A 27,081-nucleotide genomic window follows, 5' to 3' on the forward strand; every position below is an offset into this window, starting at 1 on the left:
TGTCTCAACTTTTGTCTCAAGTAGGACTGTCTCAAGTAGGAATATTTGGGGCAAATATCATGGCTCCATTGGAATATCGACAGTTTGCCAGATGTGGTTTTGATCTGGCGAAGATTGTACAACATCTGTCAGACAAAACTTTATTTGAGAGCATGGAACCAGAGAATGGATATATACTAATAACCAGATATCCGGCTTCCCAAAGAATTATACTTCATTGCACAGGGAAGACAAGCAGCTGGATTTTGCATTGTGCAATATGCTTATACTGCACTCCAAAACAACCACAAAGACCACAGCATTAGATTGTGACAGCTCTTGAAATTTAACTGTCTCTACTAATAAACATCAGTTTTTAACAACCAAGTGTTCTTTTTTAATGTGCTTGTATTAAACAAGTGTGAACATTAGTGTATGTATTATAGACCAGTGTAAGCTTAAGAGTGTGTGTGTATAAATATATATATATAATCCAGCCACCAAGCAAGCCATGTTCCTAAGACTCATTCTGCGAAGTGAGTAAGTGGGAAGTAAGATGAAGACTCTTAGAAAAAGTAGGACTGTTGCAGTTGATATGGTAAAAACAGTGAAAACCAGTGTAAAAGTAGAAGTTCCAACTGGGTAATGATGATCAGAGAAATCCAGAAATAAGAAGATACTTCAGTTCAGTTGCTCAGTCATGTCCGACTCTTTGCAACCCCATGGACTGCAGCATGCCAGGCCTCCCTGTCCATCACCAACTCCTGGAGTTTACTCAAACTCATGTCCATTGAGTCGGTGATGCCATCCAACCACCTCATCCTCTGTTGTCCCCTTATCCTCCCACCTTCAATCCTTCCCAGCATCAGGGTCTTTTCAAAATGAGTCAGCTCTTCGCATCAGGTGGGCAAAGTATTGGAGTTCCAGCTTCAGCATCAGTCCTTCCAATGAATACTCAGGACTGATCTCCTTTAGGATGGACGGGTTGGATATTCTTGCAGTCCAAGGGACTCTCAAGAGTCTTCTCCAACACCACAGTTCAAAAGCATTAATTCTTTGGTGCTCAGCTTTCCTTATAGTCTGACTCTCACATCCATACTTACAATAGTCCTAAAACATCTTTCTTGAACTTGACTAGTCACATTGATGGCTTTGATTTTATCAAGTGTAAATTACGTCAGCATCCTTCTCTTTATTTGTATCTTTATCATTTTCTTCTACCCTCCCATCATAAGAGGGAAATGTACAGAATGATACCGTCACCTGAGAAAGTCACCTCATGTCCTCTCCTACTCAGTTGCCAAAAAGTATATATTGAGTTCTTACACTCTGAATCTGCTCCTCTGGGCCTGCCTCATACATCTCATGCTTGGTGAGCTAAACATCTTTTAGGGGTCCAGTTCCAATATCATCTTTTCTGTAAATAGTGTTTCTCCTTTCCTAGTTTTGAGAAGGACTCTTTCCTTTTTTGTGTCCTCAGAATATTTTGTTACCATTAGCATTTTCACCTGGGAAACTGCTAGAAATAAATACAAGTTGTTAGACCTCATTTAAGACCTCCTGAATCAGAAGCAGTGGGGATGGGACCCAACAATGTAGGTATTTTAACAGGGTGTTCATGATGCACACTGAATTTGGGAATTGCTACTTTAGAGCTTGTGACTTTGCAAAATAATTTCTCTGAGCCTCAATTTCATTTTCTATATATAATGGGGATATCATCACCTCTTCATAGATATGAGATATACTGTATTAGGTAAACAGTAGATGGTAAAATATTATTATGCTATTTATTATTAGTGTGTTGTTGAGGTTTTTAGACAGTTTTCCAGAACATGTAGTTCAAGAATCTTTGATAGTGAGTAATTTTGTAATCTTTTCTAAATACACAAAATAGCATACCATAAAAGGAAAAGAATCATGAATTCAAATTCTGTATAGCAGATACTCCGTAAACAAGTCCAATAGACAAAAAAATTAGCTTTGTAGTATTCATATTACATTAAAGCAAGTTGTGCATCCTTTCTGGTTAAGTCTCTGTCTCCTGGAAAAAATCTGTGTCTCCTTACAAACTGGGGCTTCCCTAGTAGCTCAGCTGGTAAGGAATCTGCCTGCCAATGCAGTAGATGCAAGAGACGTGGGTTCTATCCCTGTGTCAGGAAGATTCCCTGGAGAAGGAAATGGCAACCTACTCCAGTATTCTTGCCTGGAAAATTCCATGGACAGGATAGCCTGGCTGGCTACAGTCCAAGCGATCACAGAGTCAGACACGATTGAGCACACATGCCTTCTTAAAGACCAGTGCTAGAACTTAGTGTATGGTAGATAATCTGTATATATCTGTTGAATGAACAAATAGATAAAAAAAAATAGTAGCACATGAATTATTTGCTGATTCTCAGCTTAATTCTGTTTATCACAGAGTCTTAAAAATTATTTAGTGTCTTTTGAAGATTCCTGGAAAAGCACCATTGTTTTGGGATCTGCTACCATTTCTACCTATATGCTTAAACGCCAAAATATGCCCTCCTAGCCTATCTTCTTTTCTATTCCAGTTTCCTCATGGCATTTTGGGGTTTCTTAAAGGAAAGTTTGCTTTAACTTGACTGCCATTAAGGCAACTGGCATAAGGCCGTGCCCTAATGGAGGTGATAGGTTGGGATCTGAGATGTAGGTGTCGCTGTTCTTTATCTTCTTCCTGTTCTAACTTTGTAAGATAACCCACAGAACCCTGGGAATATGATTCAACTTTATGAATGTTCAGCAACTTGTGTTGTCTGTTTCTCCTTGTTTTGACTAAATGAATACTTCTGGTTAGGTAATTGTGCATTATTGTTTTAGCTGGTTTTTCTAACAAGGGGGGTTATCAGTTTGTGTTGGGGACTTCTGTCTGCGTTCAGAGTTTGGGGATGTGGTCCTTTACTGGAGCTCTAGAGTCCCTTTCAAAAAGCCTTCTATTGTATATTTGTTTTTTTTCCCCCTCTGGGAGATCATCATTATGAAGAGAAAGACTGTAATATAACAGGATAAGGAAGGGAAGATTAACCCTGACTGGGGAGATTGGGATAAACTTTATGGAAAAGGGGTTGGTTTGTTGGTTTTTGTGGATTCCTAAGTGTGGATAATTTTTCAACAGAGCTGAAAGGAAGCTAAAACTGGGTGTGAGGGAAGTCATGGATAGAGGAGAGAGTGGGATGTGCTAAGGAATAGTGAGTAATGTAGTGATAGGAATGGGACAGGTATGCTAGGTGATCAGATTGGAAAGTGGGTTGTGCCAGATTGAAGGTCTTCCTTACACATTTACAAGCATGAACTCCATACACAGTAAGGAGTTACCAATGGACTGACCATAGGAGTCCTGGAAGTCAAACAAAGGATCTTTTGTTTCTAATAGGTTTTTCAAGGTCAGTTCATGCTAAACTTCTGTGTTTTGTCTCTGAGATACCATGTTGTTGCCTGGAATTAACTCGTTTAACATGAGGTGGTTTGGATGGGTTTCTGCTCCTTGCCAAAACAGATAAACAAAAGTATTTCACTTAGGATACTGTGGTAATTAATTTTATGTGTCAGCTTTACTGGCCTGAGTGATATCTAGATAGCTGGTAAAACATTAATTCACAGTGTGTCCGTGAGGGTGTTTGGGAAGAGATTAACATTTGAACTGGTAGGCTGACTAAAGAAGACCTGCCCTCACCAATGGGAGTGGACATCTTCCAGTTCACTCAGTGGCCTCAGTAGAACAGAAAAAGCAGAGGAAGGACAGATTTTCTCTCTTCTTGAGATGAGATAGCCATCCTCTCCTATCCTGGAATATTGGAGCTCCTGCTTCTCAGACCTTCAGACTTGGACCAGGACTTACATTATGAGCTCAGCAGATCAGAGACATCTCAGCCTCCATAATGGCATGAGCCGATTCCTGTAGTAGATCTTCACATGCATCTCTGTGCTACGCTCAATTGCTTCAGTGGTGTCTGACTCTGACTTATGGACTGTAGCTGCTAGGCTCCTGTGTCCATGGGATTCTCTAGGCAAGAATACTGAAGTGGTTTGCCATGCCCTCCTCCAGGGGATCTTCCTGACCCAGGAATCAAAGCAGTATCTCTGGCATCTCCTTCGTTGAAGTCAGGTTCTTTACCCACTGAGCCGCCTGGGAAGCCCATCTCTGTCTGTGTGTGTGTCTGTCTATCTGCTTATCTGTCTATATCCTGTTGGTTGTGTTTCTCTGGAGAATCCTGAATGACACAAATATTATGTGTATGAGATGGTCCTTTTCTTATGATACCTCATACTGTCTGGTTTCCTTATTGATAAAAGCCTGTTGATCGAGTACACTGACTCTGGAGTGTACTTTGTCACGCTCTGTTGCTCAGTCATGTCCAGCTCTTTGTGACCCTATAGACCGTAGCCCTCCAGGCTCCTCTGTTCATGGGATTCTCCAGGCCAGAATACTGGAATGGATATCCACTCCCTTTTCCAGGGGATCCTCTGGACCCAAGGATTGAACCTAGGTCTCAATTGCGGGCAGATTCGTTACCATCTGAGTCACTAGGGAAGCTCATCTGAACTGCCAAAAGACATTCTGTGAGAATTCTAAGGCTGGCTCTGTGATATGTGACATTTGGAAAAAGAGGGAAGAACCCTCAATATTAATCAGCTGACTTTCCAAAAGTACCTCCTGACCGCTTTGCATTTTAAAACTGGAGATTTCTTTCTTTCTGGCATAATTCCATCAAAAAGTATGAGCATCTTATGCTGCTTCAATTATCAATGATTCCTTCTCATTCCAAAAAAAAAAAAAAAAAGGAGCAATTGGTTTAACTGTCTTGAAAATAAAATTGATATGTTTTGACTTAGTTTTTATTTGGATTCTTCAGTTCTAGTTTTTTAGTCCTTTGATATATTTGTCAGATTACCTTGGATATTCATCCTCACCCCTACCACATTAACACAACCTCAATTTCTGGTATTCTTTTATTATATCAGTAATTTTTGACAGCCATGGTTCATTGAGTTCTGAGACATCTTGGATCAGATATTAATATCTGAATTTGACTTTAGCAATCCTTGCATGTGTATAGAGACTAATTTTTCTATTTTAGATATTTTTCTTGACTGCTAAAATGGACTGTTGCATTGCTTTTGCTTTATTACTATTATTTTGTTGTTATTATTGTTGTTAAAAGGTTAATCACAGGTAGTTAATACAGAACTATGAGACAATGTGCAGCAAAGGAAGCAGAGATCTAATTCATCTAATACAGTCCTGCTCATGGTGAATAGAAAAGCATTATGGAGTGGTCATATAAACTAAATGTTTAACAAAATCCATAAAACAAGATACCTATACTCATGGATGAGTTGCTCCAGAAGGTGATTTAAAACAAAATCTTTCTGTTTTTTGTTTATTATGAAGGAGTTTGTACCATTTCCATGGATAATTTTAGTTCTTTTCTATTGGATTGATTGACAACACAGAGGAAAGGAAATACTCTTGAGTTCTTGTAAACTTTTTAAGTAGTTTATTGTCATTACTAAAATATTTGGAGGTAGGATTCCAAAGAATACAGGCAGAATCTTTTTCCCTTAAATATGTGTCTTCTGTAGACTCTGATATTGTGAATCTTGCCTCATCTTTATATCCCAATCAGTGTTTGTCACACTGTATATTCTTAGTGTAAGTAAAGTAAAAGAGTTAATGATATAATAAATATAACTTCAGAGTTCAGTTCAGTTGCTCAGTCATGTATGACTCTATGTGACCCCATGGACTGCAGCACACCAGCTCCATCACCAACTCCCGGAGGTTGCTCAAACTCGTGTCCATCAAGTCGGTGATGCCATCCAATCATCTCATCCTATGTCATCCCCTTCTCTTCCTGCCTTCAGTCTTTCCCAGCATCAGGGTCTTTTCAAATGAGTCAGTTCTTTGCAACAGGTGACCAGAGTATTAGAGCTTCAGCTTCAGCATCAGTCCTTCCTATGAATATTCAGGACTGATTTCCTGAATATCAAACCAGGATTGATTGGTTTGATCTCTTTGCAGTCCAAGGGACTCTCAAGAGTCTTCTCCAACACCACAGTTCAAAAGCATCAATTCTTCTGCGCTCAGCTTTCTTTATAGTCCAACTGTCACATCCATACATGACTACTGGAAAAACCATAGGCTTGACTAGATAGACCTTTGTTGGCAAAGTAATGTCTCTGCTTTTTAATATGCTGTCTAGGTTGGTCATAGCTTTTCTTCCAAGGAGCAAGCATCTTTTAATTTCATGGCTGCAGTCACCATCTGCAGTGATTTTGGAACCCCCCAAAATAAAGTCTCTCACTGTTTCCATTGTTTTCCCATCTATTTGCCATGAAGTGATGGGACTGGGTGCCATGATATTAGTTTTCTGAATGTTGAGCTTTAAGCCAACTTTTTTACTCTTCTCTTTCACTTTCTTTTTTTTTTCTCTTTCACTTTCATCAAGAGGCTCTTTAGTTCTTCTTCGCTGTCTGCCATAAAGGTGGTGTCACCTGCATATCTGAGGTTATTGATATTTTTCCCGTAAATCTTGCTTCCAGCTTGTGTTTCATCCAGCCCAGCATTTCTCATGATGTACTCTACACAGAAGTTAAATAAGCAGGGTGACAATATACAGCCTTGACGTACTCCTTTCCCAATTTGAAACCAGTCTGTTGTTCATGTCCAGTTCTTCTTCTTTTTTTTTTTTTTAGTTAAGAGATTTGTTTCTAATAGCTGTAATTACAGTGCTTGTTTGTTGAAATGAAAACTGAAAACAAGTATACAAAGCAGTTGATTACTAATTGTGTATTGAAAGCAGTAAGAGGTTCCACGACACCAAATAAACCAGTTCTGAGGTTTTCCCCAAGATAAAGTTTAACAGCTCCAGCTTCTTCAGTGTTTATCAAAATACAAAAGAAAAAAGTAGAGGTTATCATTTTCAATGGCAAATCTGATCCTTGCAGGCTGAGGGAGTGAAAGCACATGTAGACAGGGGCTCTGAGGGGTGGGGCTCAAGGATGACCACCCGCACTCCTGCTGGTGAGACTCCAGAGAGCCCGGAGCAGGCAAGCAAGGGGACTGCAGGACTCCTGCTGCAGCCAGGGCGTTCCAACAAAAGTGCCCATGCTGACCCGAGAAAAGGCCGGGGTTCTTCCAAGGGGTCTGAGAACAGCGGCTGCAGCCTCCACCCCATCTCCTGGGCGGCCATGTTGCACAAATACAAGCACAAACGCTATGGGGTGTGGGATGGCCCGAGACAGAGTAAATCACAGGGACCCTATTGTGACCATGCAGAATGGATATCATGGCTGGTTCTGCCCCGTTTCATGTTCCCAACGGGAAACAGACCCCCAGTGGACTGGACTCAGGCCATTACCGCAGAACCTACACTAGGCACATTTCTCCCTTCTGCGTGTTCAAGTGTTCTCCTTATTTTGTATTTGTAACTATTTTAAAAAATGCACTGAGTTTGGGTTAAAAACCAACCACCAAAATGGATCTCAACACAGATCTAAAGCCCAGAGGAGAAGTATTGGGCTCGTCTGACACAAAACTCCTGGATGACCCGTGTGCCTAAAATCCCTTCTCAGTACTAAACTGTGGGTTGATTTTCTTTTTACAATAAAAAAGGCTGAGTAATATTGCATAGGAGTACCAGAAACTGCCTCATTGGAAACAAAAACTATTTACATTAAATAAAACCCCAGCTGCAGGCTGCGTCTGCACATTTACAGCATGGTGAAGCACGCCGTGACCGACCATGGAGGCAGCTTCTGGCGCTCACACCGCAGGAGCACGTTTGCCACAGGAGAGTAAAGCGAGGGTAGAAGGAGGGAGTGAAAGGGGCGAAGAGAGGATTACAGCTCATTTCTGGTGCCGGAGTTGATTGGGCAGCCAGTCCAGTCCCTCGTAAAGCCTGTCCCGCTGGTGGCACAGGTGGCCTGAATGTACCAGTTCCTGGGCGCAGAGAGCGTAGGCCCAGCTTGTCTGTCATCTCGGCCGCATTCATGGCATTGGGGAGGTCCTGTTTGTTAGCAGACACGAACAGAACGGCGTCCCTGAGCTCGTCTTCGGCCAGCATCCTCATGAGCTCCTCACTGGCCTCATCCACACGCTCTCTGTCATTGCTGTCAGCCACAAAGATGAAACCTTGTGTGTTTTGAGAGTAGTGGCGCCACAGAGGCCGGATCTTGTCCTGGCCACCCACATCCCACACAGTGAAGCTGATGTTCTTGTACTCTACGGTCTCCACTTTGAAGCCGGTAGTGGGAATGGTGGTTACAATTTCACCCAGATTCAGTGTGTACAGGATGGTGGGTCTTTGCCGCAGCATCTAGGCCCACCATGAGAATGCGCGTTTCTTTTTTGCCAAAAAGGCCCTTGAAGAAGTTTGCAAAGACATTCCCCATGCTGCAGACCGGTGGGAGCAACCCTGGCCAGAGAAACCCTTGGAGGCCGCGGCGCAGATGCTGCTTGGAGGCAGGCGTTGGTTTCGCTCCCACCTCCATGTCCAGTTCTAACTGTTGCTTCTTGACCTGCATGCAGATTTCTCAGGAGGCAGGTAAGGTGGTCTGGCATTCTCATCTCCTTTAAAGGCAAAGGTGGTCTGGTATTCCCATCTCCTTTAAAGGCAAAGGAGAAAAGGAAAGATATACACATTTGAATGCAGAGTTCCAAAGAATAGCAAGGAGAGATAAGCATTTCTCAGTGATCAATGCAAAGAGATAGAGGAAAACAATATCTTCAAGAAAAATTAGAGATACCAAGGGAACATTTCATGCAAAGATGGGCGCAATAAAGGACAGAAATGGTATGGACCTAACAGAGGCAGAAGATAAGAAGAGGTAGCAAGAATACACAGAAACTATACAAAAAAGATCTTCACAACCCAGAAAACCACCATGGTGGTATCACTGACCTAGAGCCAGACATCCTGGAATATGAAGTCAAGTGGGCCTCAGGAAGCATCACTACAAGCAAAGCTAGTGGAGGTGATGGAATTCCAGTTGAGCTATTTCAAATCCTGAAAGATGATGCTGTAAAAGATGATGCTGCACTCAATATGCCAGCAAATTTGAAAAACTCAGCAGTGGCCATAGGACTGGAAAAGGTCAGTTTTCATTCCAATGCCAAAGAATGTTCAAACTGCCACACAATTGGACTCATCTCACACTCTAGCAAAGTAACGCTCAGAATTCTCCAAGCCAGGCTTTGACAGTCTGTGAACCATGAACTTCCAGATGTACAAGCTGGATTTAGAAAAGGCAGAAGAACCAGAGATCAAATTGCCAACAATCACTGGATCATTGAAAAAGCAAGAGAGTTCCAGAAAAACATTTATTTCTGCTTTATTGACTATGCCAAAGCCTTTGACTGTGTGGATCCCAACAGACTGTGGAAAATTCTTAAGAGGTGGGAATATCAAACTTCAGAGTAGGTAATAAAAAGAAAAACTTCTTTTAACTGTCATGCTTAGCTAATTCTGCTTTAAACTGTAGATCTGGTTTAAAGATAAGAAATTAAGCCAGCAGTTTGAAAGATTCCTCTCTATGATATCTTTTTGTAATTTATCTGCTAGAGTGACTACAAGAGATAATTATTAAACAAAAATTACAAGATAGAAAATAAAGCCAAAGAGTAGACAAAGATGTGCTCTACACAAGAAAGTGCTGTTTGTTTTTTTTTTTTTTAATTTTCTTTAGCATGTTAAAATGTAAATTTTCATACTTTGATTTCTTTGAGAAGTCATTTGTCAATCAGATATTTTCACAAAAAGCATATTGCTTGATCTGAGAACTGTGTGACCTAAATAAAATAATGTCAACTCATAATTCATCTTTTAAAAAATTATTTAATAATTTCATATTAATTGCAGTGTCAATAAATTCCAAATTTCTAATTTATTTGTAGTGTGAGCTTCATAAATAGCATATATGTCTATTTAGACATATAAACAAACATAATATTTGACTACATAGCTACTTTATAGCTTTATTTGAGCTTATATTTACTTTCAGATTGGATTTAACCCAATTATCTATACTTTAACTTTCTATAATACAATATTAATAATCCTTTTTCATAGAATGATCCCAGGATACAACAATATTGAAAAACAGTTTTTTGGATTATAGAAACACTTTGAGTTAACACAACTACAGTGTAAAATTTATCATATATAGCCTTCTAATTCATTGGATATAAAGGAATAGGGATGATACATGACAGCGCCTCATTGAATGTTTCATTTAATTGCTTCCTATTCTCCAGATGGAGAAGGAAATAGCAACCCACTCCAGTACTCTTGCCTGGAGAATCCCATGGACGGAGGAGCCTGGTAGGCTACAGTCCATGGGGTCGCAAAGAGTCGGACACGACTGAGCGACTTCACTTTCACTTTCATTCTCCAGATGTTTTAGATAAGCATTCATTCAGTATACAGAACTTGTCTCTTAATACATATTTCAAATCAGTTTTATTGGGGTATGGTTTATATTCAATAAAATATATTCATTTAAGTGTACAGTTAGATAAATTTGACATATATATTGTTGTTACCCACTCCAGTGTTCTTGGCTAGAGAATTCCATGGACAGAGGAGCCTGGTGGGCTACCATCCATGGGGTCAAAAAGAATCAGACACAACTGAATGACTAACACTTTCACACTTTTCATATTGTTGCTATTCAGTTGCTAAGTCATGTCCAACTCTTTGCAGCCTCATGGACCACAGCACGCCAGACTTCCCTGTCCTTCACTATCTCCCAAATTTTGCTCAACGTATCTTCAATGGGGGCTTCTCTTGTGGCTCAGCTGGTAAAGAACCTGCCAGCAATGTGGGAGATCTGGGTTTGATCCCAGGGTTGGGAAGATCCCCTGGAGAAGGGAACAGCTACCCACTTCAGTATTCTGGCCTGGAGAATTCCATGGACTCTGTCGTCCATGGGGCCAGAAAGAGTTGGATACAACTGAGTGACTTTCACTTATCTTCACTGAGTCAGTGATGCTTTCTAACCATCTCATCCTCTACCACTCCCTTCTTTTGTCTTCACTCTTTCCCAGAGTCACAATCTTTTCCAATGAGATAGCACTTTGCATCAGATGGCAAAAGTATTAGAACTTCAACATCAGTCCTTCCAATGTATATTCAGGGTTGATTTCCTTTAGGATTGACTAGTTTGATCTCCTTGCAGTCCAAGGGATTCTCAAGAGTGTTCTCCAGCACTACAATTTGAAATTATCCTGTGTACAGTAATCAAGATACAGAAAATTTCCATCATTTTTAGAGGTTTCTTTCGGCTTCTACAATGGTAATACTCGAGTTTCTTCCTGACCTAGATAACCACTGATGTGCTTTCTTCACATTGCTATAGATTAGATTTGCCTTTTCTAGTACAGTTCAGTCACTCAGTCGTGTCTGACTCCTCATGACCCCATGGACTGCAGCACACCAGGCCTCCCTGTCCATCACCAACTCCCAGAGTTCACCCAAACCCATGTCCATTAGCCAGTGATGCCATCCAACCATCCCATCCTCTGTCGTCCCCTTCTCCTCCTGCCCTCAATCTTTCCCAGCATCTGTGTCTTTTCAGATGAGTCGATTCTTCGCATCAGGTGGCCAAAGTATTGGAGTTTCAGCTTCAACATCAGTCCTTCCAATGTATACTCAGGACTGATTCCCTATAGGATGTACTGGTTGGATTTCCTTGCAGTCCAAGGGACTCTCAAAACTCTTCTCCAACACCACAGTTCTAAAGCATCAATTTTTCTGCACTCAGCTTTCTTTATAGTCCATTCTCACATCCATACATGACCACTGGGAAAACCATAGCCTTGACTAGATGGAACTTTGTCAGCAAAGTAGTGTCCCTGCTTTTTAATATGCTGTCTAGGCTGGTCATAGCTTTTCTTCCAAGGAGCAAGCATCTTTTAATTTCATGGCTGCAGTCACCATCTGCAGTGATTTTGGAGCCCAAAGAAATAACATCTGCCACTGTTTCCCCATCTATTTGCCACGAAGTGATGGGACCAGATGCCATGATCTTAGTTTTCTGAATGTTGAGCTTTAAGCCAACTTTTTCACTCTTCTTTCACTTTCATCAAGAGGCTTTTTAATTCTTCTCTTTCTGCCATAATGCTGGTGTCATCTACATATCTGAGGTTATTGATATTCCTCCTGGCAATCGTGATTCCAGCTTGGGCTTCCTCCAGCCCAGTGTTACTCATGATGTACTCTGCAACACGGTGACAATATACAGCCTTGACATGCTCCTTTTCCTATTTGGAACCAGTCTGTTGTTCCATGTCCAGTTCTAACTGTTGCTTCCTGACCTGGATACAGATTTCTCAAGAGGCAGGTCAGGTGGTCTGGTATTCCCATCTCTTTCAGAGTTTTCCACAGTTTGTTGTGATCCACACAGTCAAAGGTTTTGGTATAATCAATAAAGCAGAAATAGATGTTTTCTGAAACTTGCTTTTTCGATGATCCAGTGATGGTGACAATTTGATCTCTGGTTCCTCTGCCTTTTCTAAATCCAGCTTGAACATCTGGAAGTTCACAGTTCCCATACTGTTGAAGTCTGGCTTGGAGAATTTTGAGTGTCACTTTACTAGAGTGTGAGATGAGTGCAATTGTGCGGGAGTTTGAACATTCTTTGGCATTGCCTTTCTTTGGACTTGGAATGAAAACTGTCGTTTTCCAGTCCTATGGCCACAGATGCATTTTCCAAATTTCCTGACATATGGAGTGCAGCACTTTCACAGCATCATCTTTTAGGATTTGAAATAGCTCAACTGGAATTCCATCGCCTCCACTAACTTTGTTCCTAGTGATTCTTCCTAAGACCCACTTGACTTCACTTCTAGGATGTCTGGCTCTAGGTGAGTGATCACACCATCATGATTATCTGGGTCATGAAGATCTTTTTTGTATAGTTCTGTGTATTCTTGCTACCTCTTCTTTATATCTTTTCCTTCTGTTAGGTCAATACCATTTCTGTCCTTTATTGAGCCAGTCTTTGCATGAAGTGTTCCCGTGGTATCTCTAATTTTCTTGAAGAGAAATCGTGTGGGAATTGGAACATTCTTTGGCATTGCCTTTCTTTGGAATTGGAATGAAAACTGACGTTTTCCAGTGAACTTCCACTGATCACTGAGGAAGGCTTTCTTATCTCTCCTTGCTATTCTTTGGAACTCTGCATTCATATGGGTATATCTTTCCTTTTCTCCTTTGCTTTTTGCTTCTTTTCCTTTTACAGCTATTTGTAAGGCCTCCTCAGACAGCCATTTTGCTTTTTTGCATTTTTTTTCCCCCGTGGGAATGGTCTTGATCCCTGTCTCCTGTACAATGTCATGAACTTCCATCCATAGTTCTTCAGGCACTCTATCAGATCTAGTCCCTTAAACCTATTTCTCACTTCCACTGTATAATCGTAAGGGATTTGATTTAGGTCACTGGAGCAAGCGGCAGCTGTGCGGGGCTGCAGCGAGCGGCCATGAGGAGATACCCCACGTCGAAGGTCAGGATCGGGGGCTGCGCTTTGCTGGAGGCAGTGAGGAGATACTGCACGTCCAAGGGCAAAGGAGAAGCCCCAGCAAGATGGTAGGAGTGCCGAATTGGCATTTAGAATCAAACCCCATCCCTGCCAGAGACGCTCAGAGGGCTCAAACAAACCTTGTGCGCACCAGGACCCAGGACCCTACAGAGACTGAGAGAGAACTGTGTTTGAGCATCTCCTGTGGAGGTTCGGGTCAGCAGTGGCCTGCCACAGGGGTGGGGCTCTGGGTGCAGCAGACCTGGGTATGGCATAAGCCCTCTTGGAGGAGGTCGCCATTAACTCCACCACAGAGCTGCCAGAACTTACACAGGACTGGGAAATAGACTCTTGGCGGGCACAAACAGAACCTTGTGTACCAGGACCCAGGAGAAAGGAGCAGTGACCCCACAAGAGACTGACCCAGGCTTGCCTGTGAGTGTCCAGGAGTCTCCAGCAGCGGCATGGGTTGGTGGTGGCCTGCTGCAGGGCTTGGGGGCACTGAGTGTAGCATTGCATGCTGGGATCTTCTGAAGGAGGTCACCATTATCTTCATTACCTCCACCATAGTCTGGCCCAGGTAAATAGTAGGGAGGGAACACAGCCCCACCCATCAACAGGAAATTGGATTAAAGATTTACTGAGCATGGCCCCGCCCATCAGAACAAGACCCAATTCCCCCCTCAGTCAACCTCTCCCATCAGGAAGCTTCCATAAGCCTCTAATCCTTCTCCATCAGAGGGCAGACAGACTGAAAACCACAATCACAGAAAAGGAACCAATCTAATTACATGGACCACAGCCATGTCCAACTCAATGGAACTATGAGACATGCCATGTAGGGCCACCCAAGATGGATGGGTCATGGTGGAGAGTTCTGACAGAATGTGGTCCACTGGAGAAGGGAGTGGCAAACCACTTCAGTTTTCTTGCCTGGAGAACCCCATGAACAGTATGAAAAGGCAAAAAGATAGGACACTGAAAGATGAACTCCCCAGGTCAGTAGGTGCCCAATATGCTCCTGGAGATCAGTGGAGAAATAACTCCAGAAATAATGAAGAGACAGAGCCAAAGCAAAAACAACAGCCAGTTGTGGATGTGACTGGTGATGGAAGCAAGGTCTGATGCTGCAATGAGCAATATTGTATAGGAACCTGGAACGTTAGGCCCATGAATCATGCAAATTGGAAGTGGTCAAACAGGAGATGACAAGAGTGAACGTGGACATTTTAGGAATCGGTGAACTAAAATGGGCTGGAATGCGTGAATTTAACTCAGATTACCATTATATCTACTACTGTGGGCAAGAATCCCTTAGAAGAAATGAAGTAGCTATCATAGTCAACGAAAGAGTCCAAAATGCGGTACTTAGATGCGATGTCAAAAATGACAGAATGGTCTCTGTTCATTTCCAAGGCAAACCATTCAATATCATGGTAATCTAAGTCTATACCCTGAGCAGTAATACTGAAGAAGCTGAAGTTGAACAGTTCTATGAAGACCTACAAGCCCTTGTAGAACCAATACCCAAAAAGATGTCCTTTTCATTATAGGGGACTGGAATGCAAAAGTAGGAAGCCAAGAAACACCTGGAGTAATAGGGAAATTTGGTTTTGGAGTACAGAATGAAGCAGGGCAAAGGATAATAGTTTTGCCAAGAGAATGCACTGGTTATAGCAAACACCCTCTTCCAACAACACAGGAGAAGACTCTGCACATGGACATCACCAGATGGTCAACACTGAAATCAGACTGATTATATTATTTGCAGCCAAAGGTGGAGAAACTCTATACAGTCAAAAACAAGACTGGGAGCTGACTGTGGCTCAGATCATGAACTCCCTATTGCCTTTTCTAGACTTTTATACAAATGGAATGATAAAGTATGCATTCTTTTGGGCTTTAACTACTTTCATTTAGTATAATGATTTTGAGTGTTGTTTGTTTTCTGCATGCTGTTGTTCAGTCACTAAGTCATATCTGAATCTTTTTGACACCATGGACTATAGCACACCAGGCTTCTCTGTCGTTCACTATCACTTCATAGCATCAGTCTTTCCAATGAATATTCAGGGTTGATTTTCTTTTAGGATTGACTGACTTGATCTCCGTGCTGTCCAAGGGACTCTCAAGAGTCTTCTCCAGTACCACAATCTGAAAGCAGTAGTTCTTTGGCGCTAGGCCTTCTTTATGGTCCAACTCTCACATCCGTACATGACTGTGGAAAAACCATAGCTTTGACTGTATGGACCTTTGTCAGCAGAGTGATGACTCTGCTTTTTAATACACTAAGTTTGTCTTCCTTCCAAGGAGCAGCATCTTTTAATTTCGTGGCTGCAGTCACTGTCTGCAGTGTTGTGCGTATCAGTAGCTTGTTCCTTCTCATTGCTGAGTACTAGTCTTTTATATGGGGGATATGACAAGACCACAAGATTGATATAACAAGAACCTGGTGTCTTGTGGTGGGTTTTTTTTTTTTTTTTTGTATGTAAAGTTAAAAGAATTTGAAAGGATCTTTGAATGAGACAGAACTGTTCAAGTGTGTACAGAGCTCTTAAGAGTAGCATGGACAGGCCTAGAGTCCCTGGCTGCCACTGGTACCCTCACAGGGGCCTGCGTTTGTATGGATTTTACCACACTTTGTAAATCCATTCACAAGTTCATAGACACTTGTAAATATGTCTCAGTTTTGTCATGAACTCAACTGGACCTTCATGTGTAATGTCTTTGTGTGGCTATATGTTTCCATTGCTCTTTGGGAGATATTTAAGAATGCTGTTGGTGGATTGTATGGTAAGTGCATGCTTTACTTTTGAAGACATTGTAAGGCTGTTTTCTAAAGAATCTGTATCATTTTACAATCCTGCAAGCAATTTGTGAAAGTTGTAGTTGCTCCACATCCTCAACAACATTTGCTGTTATAAATCTTCTGAATTTTAGTCTTACTGTTGTTTTTAATTGACATTTCCCTATGAACAATGATGATTGCATCTATTTATATACCTTTTTGTCATTTGTCTATCATTTGTGAAGTTTCTATTCAAACCTTTTGCCTGTATTTAATTTATTCCTTAATTTCTTACTGAATTTTACAAGTTGTTTATATATTCTGGATAGAAGTTCTATAGCAGATATATATGAGTTACAAATATTTCTTCCTGCTCTGTGACTTTATTTTAATTTTTTTACTTGTTTTTATCATTTTTTAAAATTTATTTTTATTGGTTTTTTAAATATTTTATTTATTAACTTTTATTTATTAAATAAATAAAATTTATTAAATAAAAATTTATAAATAAATATATTTATTTATAAATATTTATATTTATATAAATTTATATTAAATTTATAAATAAATATAAATATTTATTTATAAATTATAAATAAAATTTGTTTATTAAATAAATAAAATTTATTTAAAATTTTATTAAATTTTTTATAAATTTTTATTTCTAAAATAAAAATTTTATTAAAAATTTTTTTATTATTATGGTTTTAAATTTATTATTTATTGGTTTTTAATTGGGAGATAATTGCTATAAAATGTTGTGTTGGTTTACGCCATACAACAGTGTGAATCAGCTTAAGTATATATATCCCCTCCCTCCGCATCATTCCATCCCACCCCTCCAGGTCATCACAGAGCGCCAGGTAGAGCTCCTTGTGTTATGTAGCAGCTTCCCACTAGCTGTTGCACACATGGTAATGTATATATTCAGTGCTACTCTCTCAGTTTGCCTCACCCTCTCCTTCCCTCACTGTGTCTACAAATCCATTTTCTATGTCTGCATCTCTAGTCCTGCCTGGCAGATATGTTCATCAGTATCATCTTTATTGATTCCATATATATGCTTTAATATACAATATTTGTTTTTCTCTTTCTGACTTACTTCATGCTGTACAACAAACTCTAGGTTTGTATACCTCAGTTCAACTGACTCAAATTTGTTCCTTTTAATGACTGAGTAATATTCCATTGTATATATGTATCACAACTTTTTATGCTTTTTTCTGTTGATGGACATCTCGGTTGCTTCTGTGTTCTAGCTATTGTAAATAGTGCTGCAGTGAACATTGAGTTACATGTGTCTTTTTGAATTGTGGTTTTTCTCTGGATGTATGCCCAGAAGTAGGATTGCTGGCTCATATGGTAGCTGTATTTTTAGTTTTTTAAGGAACCTTCATACCATTCTCCCTAGTGGTTGTATCAGTTTATATTCCCACCAACACTGTTGGTGGGTTCTGTTTTCTCAACACACTTTCCAGCATTTATTGTTTATAGACTTTTAGATGATGGCCAATCTAACTGGTGTGAAGTGATACCTCTCATTGTAGTTTTGATTTGCATTTCTCTAATAATGAGCAATGTTGAGCATTTTTTCATGTGTTTGTTGACCAGCTGTATGTCTTCTTTGGAAAAAATATGTGTTTGGGTCTTCCACTCATTTTTTCATTGGGTTGTTTGTTTTTCTGATATTGAGCTGCATGAACTGCTTGTATATTTTGGAGGTTAATCCTTTGTCAGTTACTTCATTTGCAATTCTTTGTTTCTTTGGAAGTTCAGTTCAGTTCAGTTGCTCGTGTCCGACTCTTTGAGACCCCATGAGCCACAGCACACCAGACCTTCCTGTCCATCACCAACTCCCAAGTCCACCCAAACCTATGTCCATTGAGTCAGTGATGCCATCCAACCATCTCATCCTCTGTCATCCCCTTCTCCTCCTGCTCTCAATCTTTCCCAGCATCAGGGTCTTTCCCAGTGAGTCAGCTCTTTGCATGAGGTGGCCAAAGTATTGGAGTTTCAGCTTCAGCATCAGTCCTTCCAATGAACACCCAGGACTGATCTCCTTCAGGATGGACTGGTTGGATCTCCTTGCAGTCCAAGGGACTCTCAAGAGTCTTCTCCAACAGAATTTTTAAATCACAGTTACTACAATTTATCATTGTTTACTTTCTCATGGTACTTTATGTTGACCTGTTTCTGGAACATTTGCCTGCCTTGAAGATTTTCTCTTATGTTTTCTTATAAAAGTTTTTATAGTTTTAGATTTCCATTTTAGGTAAATAATATGTTTCAAGGTACTTTTTCTTATGTTGTTGTTCAGTTGTGTCTGACTCTGTGATCTTGTCTCATTTGTATAAAATCAGTTGACCTTCCAAGAATGTGTCTATTTCTGGACTCTCTAGTGTGTTTCATTGCTATGTCTATGAATATCACATTGTCTTATTAATGTGCAATCATAATAAGTTTCAAAAACTGGTAGTAGTATTCCTGCAGCTTTTTTTTTTTTTCAGAATTGTCCTTTGAATTTCCATATACATTTTAAAATCAGTTTATCAATCTCTCTGAAAAGTCTGATAGGATTTTCCTTGGAATTACATTGAATCTATAGATCAATTAGAAAAGATTTTCCATCTTAAAAATAAGTCTTTTGATCCATATTTTTAGAAATCCTTAAATTCTGTTATTGATTCTAGGTAGTTTTCAATTTACAGGTCTTACATCTATTTTATTACATAATGTATTTAATTATTTTCTGAAAAATAGAATTTAGAAAATTTTATTTTCTAACTGTTGAAAATAGCAGAAATACAACTGATTTTTACCTTTTTACCATGTATCTTGCTATCTTTCTAAACTTACTCGTTAGTTCTAATAATATTTTGGAACTTCCTCAGAATTTTCTTCATACTTAATCATGTTGTCTGAGAGTAGTGACTGCTTCACTTTTTCCTTTCCAATTGGTGTTCATTATAAAGATGCAGTTTCACTATATTGCAGTTTGAAGAGTTGCTGACAAAAATTCACTGGTCATTGTTATCTCTGTATGAATTGTATCTTTTTGTCCTAGCTGATTTGATTATTTCTCCTTATAACTAGTTTCTAGTGATATGATTATAATGTATCTTATTTGGATTTCCTTCATGTTTTTCCTTTTTCCAGTTTTCTGAGTGTTTGGAATCTCTAGGTTCATAGTTCTCATTAAATTTGAAACATTTTGACCATATTTATTTTTTTGTTCAACCAGTCACTGTGTCTCTGTTCACTTTTTAATCTTTTTCTTATGGTTTTGTTTTAATTGCTTTTGTTGCTGTGACTTCAGATTCACTGAAATTTTCTTCTGCACTGTCTAATCCACTTTTACACTCATCCAGTTACAATGTCATTTCAGATTGTGTTTTTCATCTCTAAAATTTCCACTTTATTTTTTATAGCTTTTGTTTTTCTCATCATTTTATGCTTTTTTTTTAAATCCCTGAGCATGCAGAACATATTTATAATAGCTTTGTTTTAAAAGTTCTTCTGTAATTTCTCAGTCTATTTTTATTGACTGAAGTTTCTTCTCACTTATGGGTAACATATGCCTGCTTCTTGGCATATTTTTAGACACTGGACATTATTAATGTTACATTATTAAGTGTCCTGATCTTCTTAATTTTTCTTTGAAGAGGCAAGCAATTAAATGATTTATAAATTAATTTGATCATTTCAGTGTCTTAGTCCTGTGCTGTCCTCTAATAAGAACAAAGTTTTTTCTTTTTTTTTTTCTTTCACAGGTTTTTTTTTTTTTTTTTTCTTTCACATATTTTGTTCAGTTCTATAGCTGCTGGAGGGTAAGCCAGGGGACTGTTTATCCATCAAAGCCAGGTGCATGTATCCTGCTGGTTAAGTTTTACTAGAAAAAAAATTCGACATATTTTGATCTTTTTTTTTTTTTCCTTTAAAATTGACTCCATGTTGGTTATTCATAATTTTTCCATAAGAATCATTATAAATTAGACATTAGGTTTGTTCTTTAGGAGGGGGTATAAATAGTTTTTACCTTTTCAATTTATGATCACATTGCAATTCTGCATCTCTTTGTTGTTGTTAGTCACTAAGTCGTGTCTGACTCTTTTGTGACTACATAGACTGTAGCCTGCCCGGCTCCTCTGTCCATGGGATTTTCCAGGCAGGAATACTGAACTGGGTTGCCATTTCCTCCTCCAGAGGATCTTCCTGACCCAGGAATCGAACTTGTGTCTCTTGTGTCTACTGCACTGACAGCCAGATTCTTTGAGTTACCAGGGAAGCCCTTTGCATCTCTAAATCATATGAATTGGAATTTTGATGTTTTAGATTCCTCAATTACTCACTTATGTCACTTTGGTTACTTCTTTAGGTAGTCATTTTAGTCATTTAGAAATAATTTATCTCTGTAGTTTTCAGAAGGTGATAGTGTTTTCCTTCTCCCCCAAGTTTTTTTTTTTTCCTGAGTAGATTAAGTAGTGACTTCTCTTAACTCCTTTAAAGTGCAGTTTGTTTGAATATCCTTGCTGCAGAGCTTCTTAAGCCACAGTAAAACCTCCTTTGTCTGAGAGAAATTGTGGAATGTTTATGAGTGCTGCCAAGAAATTATTTTCAGTACAGAAGAAAAGGTTATCTTGCACAAAGGTCTTTGCTTTTGGATTTTTATTTTCAGCATTTCTGGAAGCAGAAAATTTTAATTCTAGATGTTCAGGAAGTTCTTGTTGGTACCCTACTGTGTATGGGGTAAATATTATTTTAAGATGTATTGCATTTTCTCCTTTGTCATATCTTTCAGGAAAGCATCTGGCTCTCATTGATGAGTGACTTAGACCAGAAGTAAGGTCCTTGTTTTCTGTGCCAGGAGTGCCTAGTGGGTCTCAGAAGATCAGGAAGAAGGGGCATATGTGTTGAAACATCTTATCTCTAAAAAGGTTAATGCTGCAGAACAAAAACCCTACTGTTGACTGAGATGTCCTAGGTTATTATAACAGACCAGTAAGAATTTGAGGTTAAGATAACTGTGACTTCCACTGAATAGTTTACCCTCACTCAGTATTCAGTGGTACTGAAGATAAAGATAACACTTACTATCCTTGATCAATTTTTTGAAAATATTTAAGATTATATCAAATTTTAATTGGTTTAGAAATGTCCAACTTGTAGATTTTCTCAAACTCCATTATATGTTTCTTAGATCCCTGGGCCCAGAATGGCAATACATTACCCTAGATTTGTATTCACCATGATTCTGCATGAAGGTAGATTGCTTTTTGTTAGTTTTACAGTATCTGAGCTGATGGTTTCCAACCATTTGTAAATTATTTTCTCTGTAAGACTTTTCCTTCAGGGAAATAAATGAAATTATTTACTGTTTGTTTTCACAAGGAACATAGCTAAGAAGTTAGAGCCTGTAATCATTTTAAGTGTATGTGACGCCCTGGATGTAGCCCGCCAGGCTCCTCTGTCCATGGACCTCTCCAGGCAGGAATACTAGAGTGGGTTGCCATTCCTGCTTCAGGGGATCTTCCCCACCCAGGAATTGAACCTGGTACTCCTGCATTGCAGGCAGATCCTTTACCATCTGAGTCACCAGGAATGCCCCACAATTTAGCCATTTTCCCCCAAATTTGCCACCTTACCCACTATTAGTGAAATCTGTGGCTGCTCAAAGCGTGTCTGTACCCGCATGAACTACTTAATGGCTATTTCACTACCTGAAAGATCGAAATACCATGTGTAAATATGGAAAGTACTAGTGACTTCTCTTTATCCTTCTTTCTTGCTTGTTATCTTTTAAAATTTTACCTAACATTTTTAGAAGAAATTCAGTATAATTCTCTGTGCAACGAATTGCCTGTTTCATACCATTCTTGTTTTCCTTCTCATTATTTCCCTGGGGCATATAATTTTGTTTTCCAGTACGACAGAGACAGAAATATTCCATATAGTTTTTGTTAGGATTACATATAAATAAGAAAAATCACTTCTAGTGGCTTTTATTGTCCTTCTACATTTTCATTTCCTTGAACCCCAGAATATTTGTCACACAGTTTAATTGAAGTAATTTCTGCAGAATTCCAGTTGCTTTTCCCCTGAGAGATTTTGCTTTCTTTAAATCTTAAAAAGCCTTATGACTTCATTTCTATCCTGTTGTGTTCCTTGGCATGGAAATGACTTGTCCTACATTTTTCAAGTTCACATCCTGAGTCATTTTTATAAATGACATCACACAGGCTATCTACTAGTCAACATCAGTCCTACAGTTTTATACTTGTCATGTCAAAATTGGACCTGCCCATGATCTTGGTATTTGTCTATATCTGGTTTTATTAGTTAGGTCTGTTGTCAGTTTTGTACTCGACCACTGGTAAACTTAGTATCTTAGAGTTTGCACCTTTAATGTGAGGGTCAGAAATTTGAGGAAGTTATATTTGCATAAGATGAAAAATTGGGTCAGTCTAGATACCTCTAACTTTTAAAACTGTAACATATGGTAAGAAATGCATTCTATATTACAACTCAGTACATAAGCACAAGCACACACGTAACAACTGAAACATGGTTTCATTAAACTATACTTGCCCTTATTATATGTGACATACTCAGAGGTTCTCTCTTCTATTATTTTGTGAAAATATGTTGGTCTTATGTAAGCTGACTTCATGACTTACACAGTGGTTGCTGCCAGCAACTTAAAAAACATTTGCCTAGACAACATTTAAAGTTATTTATAATTCTGAGATGCTATGAGTCTGTGGTAAAATATTTTTTTCCTTTTATTTGAGTTATTTTTGTTGTTGTAAAATCCACATAACATAAAATTTACTGCTTTAACTGTTAAAACACAGTTCACGGCATTTGATACATTTACAATGTGAGTATCTGTGTTCAACTTTTTTTTAAGCAACCTCTTCCTAAAAACAGCTTCTCATTTTCTTTCATGATTTTCTCTTTCAGGCTTCTCAGACCTTTCCAGTTAAATTTAACTGCCCTTATCAGGGCTTGAAATGATTCCAAATAAGCTTGTAAGTACCTCTCGGAAAGAGGACAAAGTAGCACATAGGCTTCTGGATAAGTTTGTGGCTAAACAAACAAGTAAGAGACAAAAACGTAAGACTGGACATTGTGTGTCCACAGAGATTTCTGAGGGCAGTGCCGTACTGTTCTCATGTAGCTTAAGAAGCATAAAGAAATGTGTCTGAAGAAAGGAATGCTTCCTTAATTATAATTCATTCCCCATTGATGACAAGAATCAAGACACTTTCTAGCATTTATGATGGATCTTTTCATAGAGAAAAGTCAACCCACTTTTATTTTTAATAGCTAGTTTTCACCAACCATGTCTGATATTTGAGCTAAATCTTCTAGGAACTGAAGACGCTCATTTAGGACTTGGTGGTGGTCAGAGCCTCATCCTGGATTATGTGATGGCCTTTGCTGGTGGATCAGGCCATCTAATGAGGGGATGGAAATGCACTATTTTACATACTCCTTAGCGGTGCACCAAACTGTGTTTTTACTTTTTCTGTTGCTGTGTGAAAATACCGTATTAAATGCTAGACATGGTATGTAAGTGCTTGATGGCTTTGAATTTCTTTTCATTTTGGCAAATAAATACAGTCAAAAAAAAAAAAAACTATTTTCCTTCCATCTGTAGGCTGCTCACTCCATTGTGTACTGTAAATTCAGTATTTGGTTTCCAACTTTATTGAAGTGTAACACTTCATTTTAACTTGAAATTGATGTTGTGTTGTGTCTCAAAACAAAGAAAACAGCTTGAACAAAGGAGGAGTGATTTTTATTCTCTTAATTCTGAGTAATAGTAGCTCTTTTTGCTTTTGTCTTGCACTATTGGTTAACTCATGAAGCCAAGTCTAAACAACTGTCATTGAACCATTCCATTTCCATAATGTAATATGACTATATGTGCTTGAAAACAAAAATGAAGAATTCTTTCCATTGGAAGGATATCGACATTACATTTCAGTTTCTTCTGGATGCAAAGTGGTCCTTAGTTTGTCTCTTCTAGATAGATTCAAAGTTCCTGGCTTATGAAACTGACATAATGCCATAAATATAACTTGCCTTGCAGAAAATTACTTCTGCAGAGGAAGGACTCATTTTTGCTGCCTGCAGAAATCATTAGATGAATAATTCCTGTTTTGAAGGTTATGTTTGTTACAGGCTCTTCTGGGAGGTCTTGACCATATTTCATAAAACAAAAACAGGACCTTGAGAGTACTTGCTAGTTGATGACGTTCCCTGCTTTAGTCTTCTTCAGCTATCCAGTAATTCTGTGCTGAGCGTATCCCCCAGTGATTTTCATGAAACTCCTTTTCAGTTGACTCCACCAGCGTCTTTGGCTGATCTCGAAGATTTTGCCAGACTGACTTCATTAAATTTTTTTTCCTGATTATTAAAGCAATGCATATTTATTATGAGTATTTTTTAATAGAGAAAAGTAGAAAAAAATCTGGGGGAAAATATCACTCATAATTCCTGCTGCCCAGAAGGAGTAGTACTAAACTTTTGACCTAGTTCCTTCACTTTGACTTTCTGCTGGATTGGTCCACAGATCTACCACTGTTGGGAATTTTGGACGTGGTATAGAATCTTTAGAAGTGTTGAGGAAATATCTTCCCTTATCAGGAGCCAATTAGTTTAGGCCTTAAAATACTATTTATCAAGTACATGGTATATATAGTGTTGGATTGATTCTTCTCTTCATGAGCTAGAGAAAATGAGAGAAATAATGCACAGAGCTAGGATAAGAGAGTGCTCAAAGGACCATTTTATTCTTGGCAACCATATAGTTTACATTACTGAGAGTGCAGTAGAAATGTCTGAAGATGACTCTCCATCTCGATGTTACTGTTTTGCATAACTGTGAATGGCAAGGAAGAAGCAGGGAGGGACGCGGTCTCCTGGGTTGGCCGCTCTCATCTCTTCCCATTGCTCTGTCTCCAGTGTATATGTTGATTTAACTCAGCAGTAAATAGATCCAGTCTTTCCCCCTGAGTTCTCAAGTGGTATATTTAGTAATACCAAAACAAAATATATTCTCTCTCCATTTTTACCTCCTTTGAAGAAAAAAGGAACAGAAACCAAATATCTATCCATCTTGTTTTCTGTCAGTGAATTATATCACTACTTAGCTTGTCATCCAAGCCAGAAATCTAGAAATTATCCTACAGTCTTTCTTCTCCTTCATATCCCCACATACAAGTCCTCTCCAAGTCTGACACAGCGTTTGCTCCTAATTGTGTCTTGATCACTGCAGCCCCTTTACCATCACTGCCCCTTTGCCTATGACCTGTTCATTGCTGGATGCCCAGCAGGCAGCACATTACCCTGCCACCTTAGTCACTCACAGTGCTCTCAGACATGATTGTTCTCTTCAGTGTCACGGCTTAGAATGTGAGCACTTAGAAGTGTCTCATCCGCTTTTATTTTACTTGAATGGTGTGGGGAATCATGATACTTCCTTGAATCTGATAGTGCCTTTCTGGGATGGCATTATTACAGGACTGGCTGGAAATTGGAAGAAAGCTGTTCAACTGGTTGAAGTAAGAGAATAAAGGGATGGCAAGTTGTGTAGTTTCAGGCAGAAGTCATTCAATGATGCTTTGGAAACTTTGCACCCTGTCTCTTGAAAAAATATTTATTCTCTTCTGCCTCTAGTAGGGCAAACCAGAGTACTTTATGTAAAACTCCAGTACCTACCTTGGATCATATTTCTCTGCCTCCATGTACTAGGTGAAATTTTTAATACTAAAGGAAGATTGGTGCTTACAGAAATTCTTATCTCAAAAGGAAGTGACTCTCTATTCCTCTCTGCTTAGTGATACTTGCCTCTTAGATGTGTAAAAACTTCATTGGATACTTGTCTGTACTATGCTCTGAAGGCTAAGCAAGCAGTAAAGGAGAGTGTTGTCTTTGGAAATATGTCTAGGTTTCACATTAATATTGGTAAATGAGAGGGAAGGAAACTAATACTTACTATATGCCTACTTTATATTAGCATATAGTACTCTCATGATCCTGTTGAAATTAGTACTGTTGTATACATTTTACAGGTAGGGAAATCTCAGAGACATTAAATAGTTTCCACTGCTGACATTCAAATACAGATCAAGGGCTTTTCTTACTGTACTATGATAAAATAATGGTGATGAAATCAGTAACTATAATAACCATGGAAAGTAATACTGTGGGATATGTTATCTAGAAGTCAAGAAGTCACTGGGCTGAATATTTTCCATGTATTAGCTTATTTAATATTAACAGTACCTAGCTCAGAGGTTGTGAAATGAGCTAGGTACTGTTAATATTATTAACTCCATTTTACAAATGCAGAGATTGAAACTAAGAGTGCTTATACAAGGTAGGTCACTCAGTCATCAGCAGTGAATCTGGGGTCCAAGTCCAGATAGTTAGATCCTGGGCCCTGATTCTTTAAGATTTTTTTTTTTTTGGATATGGACTATTTTTAAAGTCTGTATTGAATTTGTTACAATATTGCATCTGTTTTAGGTTTTGGGTTTTTTGGCCACAAGGCATGTGGGATCTTAAATCCTCAACCAGGGACTGAACCCATACCCGCTACATGGGAGGGCAGAATCTTAACCACTGGGCCACTAGGGAAGTCTCTCTGAGGCCCCATTCTTAAACACAATGATATGCTACTTCCTAGTAATACATCAAAATTCATGACTGAATAAATGGAATAAATAGTCCTTAGCATAGTGTTTTGCCCATGGTGGTCAAGTAAT

At 38.9% G+C, this 27,081-nt stretch overlaps 1 long non-coding RNA gene and 1 pseudogene across 1 annotated transcript in view; one reads left to right on the forward strand and one right to left on the reverse strand.

The window, feature by feature from the left end:
• LOC122422096 overlaps window positions 1-27,081 on the forward strand; it is a 452,617-nt gene that overhangs the window by 173,319 nt on the left and 252,217 nt on the right. The window lies entirely within an intron of this gene.
• On the reverse strand, window positions 7,850-8,481 carry LOC122422094 (annotated as a pseudogene).

The sequence above is a fragment of the Cervus canadensis genome, chromosome 19 (assembly GCF_019320065.1).
Source record: "Cervus canadensis isolate Bull #8, Minnesota chromosome 19, ASM1932006v1, whole genome shotgun sequence".
Taxonomy (NCBI): Eukaryota; Metazoa; Chordata; class Mammalia; order Artiodactyla; family Cervidae; genus Cervus; species Cervus canadensis.